Source organism: Leuresthes tenuis, unplaced genomic scaffold, assembly GCF_036924035.1.
Source record: "Leuresthes tenuis unplaced genomic scaffold, fLeuTen1.0.hap1 SCAF_17, whole genome shotgun sequence".
Taxonomy (NCBI): domain Eukaryota; kingdom Metazoa; phylum Chordata; class Actinopteri; order Atheriniformes; family Atherinopsidae; genus Leuresthes; species Leuresthes tenuis.
Window position 1 is genome coordinate 27,219,811 of NW_027325371.1, and position 9,163 is coordinate 27,228,973.

At 42.0% G+C, this 9,163-nt stretch overlaps 1 non-coding gene across 1 annotated transcript; it reads left to right on the plus strand.

Moving 5' to 3' along the window:
* The first annotated feature begins 6,430 nt into the window (after positions 1-6,430).
* Positions 6,431-6,544, plus strand: LOC140274258 (U5 spliceosomal RNA). The gene has a single exon (XR_011908228.1). It is a non-coding gene; the product is annotated as a U5 spliceosomal RNA (small nuclear RNA).
* Positions 6,545-9,163: the final 2,619 nt, after the last annotated feature.

The window sequence follows — 9,163 nt, forward strand, 5'->3', positions numbered from 1 at the left end:
TTGTAAAAAGCGGGTAAGAAAAGGTTAAAATACCCGACTGTACACAATCAATAGCGGGAGCGGATGTGTTCGGCTACAAGAAGATGTGAAAGTCCGACCATGGTCTGTAAAAAGCGGGTAAGAAAAGGTGCGAATGTCCGACAATGTATGATCAAAAGAGAGAGCGGAGGTTTTCGGATACAAGAAGGTTTGAATGTCCCACCATAGTTTGTAAAAAGCGGGTAAGAAAAGGTTCGAATGCCCGACTATACACCATCAAAAGCGGGAGCAGAGGTGTTCCGCTGTAAGACGGTGTGAATGTCCGACCATAGTTGGTAAAAAGCGGGTAAGAAAAGGTTAAAATACCCGACTGTACACAATCAATAGCGGGAGCGGAGTTGTTCGGCTACAAGAAGGTGTGAAAGTCCGACCATGGTTTGTAAAAACCGGGAAGAAAAGGCTCGAAAGCCCGACTATACACCATCAAAAAGAAGGTTTGAATGTCCATCAATAATTGCTTTAAAACAAGAAAGTAAATTTTCGAATATCAAACCGCACATGATCATAAGCGGGAGAGGAGGTGTTCGGCTGCAAGAAGGTGTGAATGTCCACCCATAATTCATGAAAAATGGGTAAAAAAAAAGGTGCGAATGCCTAACAATACATTATCAAAAGCAGGTGTGAATGTCAGATCATAATTTGTAAAAAGCTGATGAGAAAGGGTGAGAATGCCCGACTATACACCATCAAATGCGGGAGCGGAGGTGTTCGGCTCTGAGTAGGTGTGAATGTCCGACCATAATTGCTGAAGAATGTGTTAGAAAAGGTAAGAATGCTGGACCATACATCATCAAAAGCGGGAGAGGTGGTGTTCGGCTGCAAAAAGGTGTGACTGTTCGACTAAAGTTTGTAAAAAGTGGGTAAGACAAGGTGCGAATGCCTGACAATGTATGATCAAAAGCGGGAGCGGAGGTGTTCTGCTGCAAGAAGGTCTACATGTCCATCAATAATTGCTAGAAAACATGAAAGAAACTTTTCGAAAATCAAACCGCACATGATCATAAGTGGGATAGGAGGTGTTCAGCTGCAAGGTGTGAATGTCCAACCATAATTCCTGAAAAATGGGCAAAAAAAAGGTGTGAATGCCCAACCATACATCATCAAAAGCAGGAGTGGAAGTGTTCGGCTACAAGAAGGTGTGAACGTCCAACCAAAATATGTAAAAAGAAGTTAAGGAAAGGTTCGAATATCCAACCAAACATAATCAAAAGCGGGAGCAGAGCTGTTCGACTGCAAGTAGGTGTGAATGTCAGATCATAATTTGCAAAAAGCTGATGAGAAAGGGTGAGAATGCCCGACTATACATCATCAAATGAGGGAGCGGAGTTGTTCGGCTGTGAGTAGGTGTGAATCTCCAACCATAATTGCTGAAAAATGTGTTAGAAAAGGTAAAAATGCCGGTCCATACATCATCAAAAGCGAGAGAGGTTGTGTTCGACTGCAAGTAGGTGTGAATGTCCAGCCATAATTACTCACAAACGGGTAAGAAAAGGTAGTAGCCAGACCATATATGATCAAAACAGGGAGCGGAGGTGGTTCAGCTGCAAGAAGGTTTGAATGTCAAACTAAAGTTCAAATATATTAACAAAAGCGGGAGGAGAGGTCTTCGGATGAGAGTGGTTGAAAATTTCCAACCATAATGTATAAAATGCGGTGAAAAAAAAGGTGTGATAGAACACTAAAAGGTGGAGCGGAAGTGTTCGGCTGCAAGAAGGTGTGAATGTCCGACTATATTTGGTGAAAAGCAGGTGAAGCAAGGTCTGAATGCCCAACCTTACATCATCAAAAGCAAGATCAGAGTTGTTTGGCTGCAAGAAGGCCATAGTTTGCCAAAAGCGGGTAAGGTGCGAATGTCCGACTAAATATCAACAAAATTTGGGGCAGAGGTCTTCGGATGCAAGTGGGTGTGAATATCCCACCATACAAGTATGGTGGGTGGAGAGGAAGCTGTGAATAGCCGACCATAGTTTGGAAAAAGCGGGTAAGAAAAGGTTTGAATGCCCGAACATACACCATCAAAAGAGGGAGCGGAGGTGTTCCGCTGTACGAAGGTGTGAATGTCCAACCATACTTGGTAAAAAGCGGGTAAGAAAAGGTTAATATACCCGACTGTACACAATCAATAGCGGGAGCGGATGTGTTCGGCTACAAGAAGGTGTGACAGTCCGACCATGGTTTGTAAAAAGCCGGTAAGAAAAGGTGCGAATGTCCGACAATGTATGATCAAAAGAGAGAGCGGAGGTTTTCGGATACACGAAAGTTTGAATGTCCTACCATAGTTTGTAAATAGCGGGTAAGAAAAGGTTCAAATGCCCGACTATACACCATAAAAAGCGGGAGCGGAGGTGTTCCGCTGTAAGACGGTGTGAATGTCCGACCATAGTTGGTAAAAAGCGGGTAAGAAAAGGTTAAAATACCCGACTGTACAAAATCAATAGCGAGAGCGGAGTTGTTCGGCTACAAGACGGTGTGAAAGTACGACCATGGTTTGTAAAAAGCGGTTAAGAAAAGGTTCGAATATCCAACCAAACATAATCAAAAGCGGGAGCAGATCTGTTCGACTGCAAGTAGGTTTGAATGTCCAGCCATAATTAATCACAAACGGGGGAAGAAAAGGTAGTATTGCCAGACCATACATGATCAAAACAGGGAGCGGAGGTTCAGCTGCAAGGTGTGAATGTCTGACTATAGTTTGTAAAAAGCGGGTAAGACAAGGTGCGAATGCCCGACAATGTATGATCAAAAGAGAGAGCGGAGGTGTTCGGCTGCAAGGTCTGAATGTCCAACCATAATTTGTAAAAACCGGGTAAGAAAAGGCTCGAAAGCCCGACTATACATCATCAAAAGCGGGAGCGGAGGTGTTCAGCTGCAAGAAGGTGTGAATGTTCGACTAAAGTTTGTAAAAAGCTGGTAAGACAAGGAGCGATGTCCCGACATTGTATGATCAAAAGCGGGAGCGGAGGTGTCCAGCTGTGAGTAGGTGTGAATTTCCGACCATAATTGCTGAAAAATGTGTTAGAAAAGGTAAGAATACTGGACCATACATCATCAAAAGCGGGAGAGGTGGTGTTCGGCTGCAAGAAGGTGTGAAAGTCCAACAATGGTTTGTAAAAAGCGGGTAATAAAAGGTTCGAATGCCCGAATATACATCATCAAAAGCGGAAGCGGAGGTGTTCGGATGCAAGAAGGTGTGAACGTCCGACCAAAGTTTGTAAAAAGCAGTGAAAAGCGAGAAAAAGCTTTTCGTGAGTTTTGCATGATTTGGGATTTTGCTTATAAAATGCATTACTTCACTCAAACTATGTTAAAACTGATTTGTCCTTCATATTTACCATGTCTAGAAAGATTTAAACAAAAAAACAACGTTTTACTTTGCAGTAAAAGAAAGAGCAAATCTAAAGTTTCAGGAATCCGAGTATAAGCCTGCTTTCATGAGTTCTGCACGATTTCGGATTTTGCTATAAAATGAATTGCTTTGCTCAAACCAAGTTAAAACTGCTTTGTCCTTCCATATTCATCAATGTCTAGATTGACTTCAACAAAGAAAAACATTGGACTTTGCAGTAGAAGAAGTTGAAATCCATCTACACATTGATAAATACGAAGGACAAAGCAGTTCCCACTTGCCCATAAGAAAATAAGCTTATTCTCGGATTCCTGATCCTTCAGTTTTGCTCTTTCTTCTACTGCAAAATACAATGTTGTTCTTTGTTGAAGTCGATCTAGACATTGATAAATATGAATGAAAAAGCAGTTTTAACTTGGTTTGAGTGAATGAATTCATTTTATACATAAAATCCGAAATCGTGCAGAACTCATGAAAATAAGCTTATTCTCGGATTCCTAAAACTTTTGATTGGCTCTTTCTTTTACTGCAAAGTACAACGTTGTTTTTTTGTTTAAATCTATCGAGATATTGATAAATATGAAGGTAAAAGCCGTTTTAACATAGTTTGAGTGAAGGAATTGATTTTATAGATAAAATCCCAAATCATGCAGAACTCCTCAAAAGGGGCGTATGGCTTAATCACAAGTGTGGCTCTTTCTCATTCAGGGTAGTATGAGGAAGTTTATGCTTGAAATATATGTAGAAATGGGTACATATGAATGACAAAGCAGTGTTAACTTAGTTTGCGTGAAGGAATTCATTTTATACATAAAATCCGAAATCGTGCAGAACTCATGAAAATAAGCTTATTCTCGGATTCCTAAAACTTTTGATTTGCAATTTCTTTTACTGCAAAGTACAACGTTGTTTTTTGTTGAAATCTATCTAGACATTGATAAATACCAGTCGAAACTCTGCTGCCGCTTTTGATAATTTATGGTTGGGCATTCTTACCTTTTCTTACCCGCTTTTTACAAATTATGATCTTACATTCACACCTACTTGCAGTCGAACACCTTCTCATCCACTTATGATCATGTGCGGTTGGGCTTTCGCACCTTTTCTTACCCATTTTTCAGTAATTATGGGTGGACATTCAGACCTTCTTGCAGCCGAAAACCTCCACTCCTCTTTTGATCATACATTGTCGGGAATTCACACCTTGTCTTACCCGCTTTTTACAAACTTTAGTCGGACATTCAAACCTTCTTGCAGCTGAACCACCTCCGCTCCCTGTTTTGATCATATATGGTCTGGCAATACTACCTTTTCTTACCCGTTTGTGAGTAATTATGGCTGGACATTCACACCTACTTGCAGCCGAACACAACCTCTCTCGCTTTTGATGATGTATGGACCGGCATTTTTACCTATTCTAACACATTTTTCAGCAATTATGGTCGGAGATTCACACCTACTCACAGCCGAACAACTCCGCTCCCGCATTTGATGATGTATAGTCGGGCATTCTCACCCTTTCTCATCAGCTTTTTGAAAATTATGATCTGACATTCACACCTACTTCCAGTCGAACAGCTCTGCTCCCGCTTTTGATTATGTTTGGTTAGATATTCGAACCTTTTCTTAACTGCTTTTTACAAACTTTGGTCGGACGTTCACAATATCTTGCTGCCGAACACCTCCGCTTCCGCTTTTGATGGTGTATATTCGGGCATACGAACCTTTTCTTACCCGCTTTTTACAAACCAAGGTCGGACTTTCACACCTTCTCTTAGCTGAACAACTCCGCTCCCTCTTTTGATTGTGTACAGTCGGGTAATTTAACCTTTTCTTACCCGCTTTTTACCATCTATGGTCGGACATTCACACCGTCTTACAGCGGAACACCTCCGCTCCCTCTTTTGATGATGTATGGTTAGGCATTCGCACCTTCTCTCACCCGCCTTTTACTATGGTCGGCCATTCACAGCTTCCTCTCCACCATACTTGTATGGTGGGATATTCACACCCACTTGCATCCGAAGACCTCCGCTTCCGCTTTTGATGGGAACTGACAACATAAGAAGTCCGGACATACTTTGATAGTATATGAATAAGTGGGTAGCTACTGACAAGCATTAAGCATGTCACACAGCCCAAACATATAACATTTCAGGACACACCACACAGTTAACAACCACAGTGAAGCGTGTCAAAGCCCAAACATGTAACATTCAACAGGACACTTACACAACACATTCAAATCAAACAGTCAGACAACATACAAGAACATATACCCCAGCCGGCATTGCTCCCTGCCTATTTTCGTACAGCACACTATGTGTGCGCACACCTTTATTCACAAACTCTTCAACTTATACTCTTTTACCGAAGTTGCTACAGCTCGATTGGCCGAATACCCTTTGATCCTATTTCGGTGAATTTGACATCTGCCTTACATATAACAGATTAGCGGTTTAGCAGTTTTAATTTAGTTTGAGTGAAGGAATTCATTTTATAGCAAAATCCGAAATCGTGAAGAACTCATGAAAGTAAGCTTATTCTCGGATTCCTGAAACTTTAGATTTGCTCTTTCTTTTACTGCAAAGTACAACGTTGTTTTTTTTGTTTAAATCTTTCTAGACATGGTAAATATTAAGGACAAAGCAGTTTTCACATAGTTTGAGTGAAGGAATTCATTTTATAGATAAAATCCCAAGAGTCTGATGGGAAAAGAGAGTGAATGCGAAGTAGACTTTAACACGGCTATGGGAGCGAGCCGAGTGTGGGCTAACCAGGAGAATTGCTTGAAAGAAATGCGACCCCGAATGAGCGGTCAGAACAAAGCCTCAATACGGGATTCTCGTGGTGTTTTTGTTGCTGCCTTGTCTTTTGCACAGAGTAAAAGACAAGGCAGCCATCGAATAGGGCCCGATTGTTCCTACTTGGTCAGCCGAGGAGCAAGGGGGGGGGGAGCAAGTGTCTCAACCAAGCAAAGCTCACCATGGGGAAGGTGGCTATGCCAACAAGCCTGATGCCCTGCTCCCGCAGTGACGGATAATCGTACTCTGGTTTCTCTTCATAACGTACAAGTCTTTCGCCTTTTACTAAAGATTTCTGTGGAGAGCAGCACTAATGAGTTGTTTCTATTTTTGGCAGGCTTTACCTTTGCGGGTGAAGCCCTTTCTGTCTGTGCAAAAGAAATCTTGTTACTGTGCAGAGTGACTTCTCTGAGTAGAGTCGCCTTACTTGTTGCGACTGTGCCGATGTTCGAAGCTGGAGTGCAAAGTTGTTGCTTGAATGGTGCTTGCTGGAGCGTGTGGGAGTGCAAAGTTATACCATTTAAAAGGGCTGAAGAGTGCTCAGTGCAGCGGGTGGGCGACACTCTGGCCACCTTGAAAACCGAGGTTACATCCACTACCAGGGGCAGCCCAAGTTCTGCCGCAAGTGTGGTGAGCATGGGCACCTGGTTGAGGCTTGTACCAAGGTGTTATGTGGGAAGAGCAGAGAAATTGGGCAAACTTTTGGAGAGTGTCCAAATGGCAGGAAATGTAATCTCTGTGGAGAATTAAATCACCTCTTCAGAGATTGCCCTAAATCTTTTGCCAACAAATTAAAGACGGTAAAGCCACAGTCAAGCCAACAAAGAGAAGGACCAAAGGTGGCAGTTGGTGAACAAAGTGAAGAGGTTGACCCAATAAATTCAAACTTCCCGCCAAAAGCTTGGATTGGAAGTGAGGAGCAAAAAGGGGAGGGGCCTGTAGAGGCCTCACCACTCAGTGTTGAAGTCTGTGAGAATTCACAGGCAGAGGGTGGAGCTACGCTAAATGAGGAGGAAGAGCAGACAGGTGAGTCTAGTGAAGATACTCACCTCCCCGAAGGTCAACAGAAGGTCAATTTGTTGATAGGCATTCATTTATTTCTTCACTTCTGATGAAGTTTCAACAATAAACAACAAACTTTGTATTATTAGAAAGAACCAGAATCATTCTTCAGGAATCCGAAAATAAGCTCTATTTTATGAGTTATGCACGAATTCGGATTCTCCTATAAAACGAATTCATTAACTCAAACCAAGTTAAGACTGCTTTGTCCTTCATATTTATTCATGTCTAATCAAGTTTCAACGATAAACAACGTTGTACTTTGTAGAATGAGAAAGAACTTCTTCAGCAATAAGCATCTCTCGACATATGATGAAATACAGATTTTGCTATAAAATTAATTCCTTCTATCAGCCTGACTTAAAACTGTTTGTCCTCCTTATTTATCCACTTCAAATCAAGTTTCAACAAATAAAAAAAAGTTGTAGTTTGAGAAAGTACAACTTAATCTTCAGCAATCAGTATAAAAAGAGGTGCAAATGCCAACCATACATACCTACAAGGTGGAGCGGAAGTATTCAGCTGCAAGTAGGTGTGAATGTTCGACTATAATTTGTAAAAAGCGGGTAAGAAAAGGTTCGAATGCCCGACTATATATTAACAAAAGCGGGAGGAGAGGTCTTCGGATGAGAGTGGGTGAGAATTTCCAACCATAATCTATAAAATACGGTGAAAAAAAATGTGAATGCCTCATAGAACACTAAAAGCGGAAGTGTTCGGCTGCAAGAAGGTGTGAATGTCCGACTATATTTGGTGAAAAGCAGGTGAAGCAAGGTCTGAATGCCCAACCTTATATCATCAAAAGCGAGATCAGAGGTGTTTGGCTGCAAGAAGGCCATAGTTTTCCAAAAGCGGGTAAGGTGCGAATGTCCGACTAAATATCAACAAAATTTGGGGCGGAGGTCTTCGGATGCAAGTGGGTGTTCCGCTGTACGAAGGTGTGAATGTCCGACCATACTTGGTAAAAAGCGGGTAAGAAAAGGTTAAAATACCCGACTGTACACAATCAATAGCGGGAGCGGATGTGTTCGGCTACAAGAAGATGTGATAGTCCGACCATGGTTTGTAAAAAGCGGGTAAGAAAAGGTGCGAATGTCCGACAATGTATGATCAAAAGAGAGAGCGGAGGTTTTCGGATACAAGAAGGTTTGAATGTCCCACCATAGTTTGTAAAAAGCGGGTAAGAAAAGGTTCGAATGCCCGACTATACACCATCAAAAGCGGGAATAGAGGTGTTCCGCTGTAAGACGGTGTGAATGTCCGACCATAGTTGGTAAAAAGCGGGTAAGAAAAGGTTAAAATACCCGACTGTACACAATCAATAGCGGGAGCGGAGTTGTTCGGCTACAAGAAGGTGTGAAAGTCCGACCATGGTTTGTAAAAACCGGGAAGAAAAGGCTCGAAAGCCCGACTATACACCATCAAAAAGAAGGTTTGAATGTCCATCAATAATTGCTTTAAAACAAGAAAGTAAATTTTCGAATATCAAACCCCACATGATCATAAGCGGGAGAGGAGGTGTTCGGCTGCAAGAAGGTGTGAATGTCCACCCATAATTCATGAAAAATGGGTAAAAAAAAAGGTGCGAATGCCTAACAATACATTATCAAAAGCAGGTGTGAATGTCAGATCATAATTTGTAAAAAGCTGATGAGAAAGGGTGAGAATGCCCGACTATACACCATCAAATGCGGGAGCGGAGGTGTTCGGCTCTGAGTAGGTGTGAATGTCCGACCATAATTGCTGAAGAATGTGTTAGAAAAGGTAAGAATGCTGGACCATACATCATCAAAAGCGGGAGAGGTGGTGTTCGGCTGCAAAAAGGTGTGACTGTTCGACTAAAGTTTGTAAAAAGTGGGTAAGACAAGGTGCGAATGCCTGACAATGTATGATCAAAAGCGGGAGCGGAGGT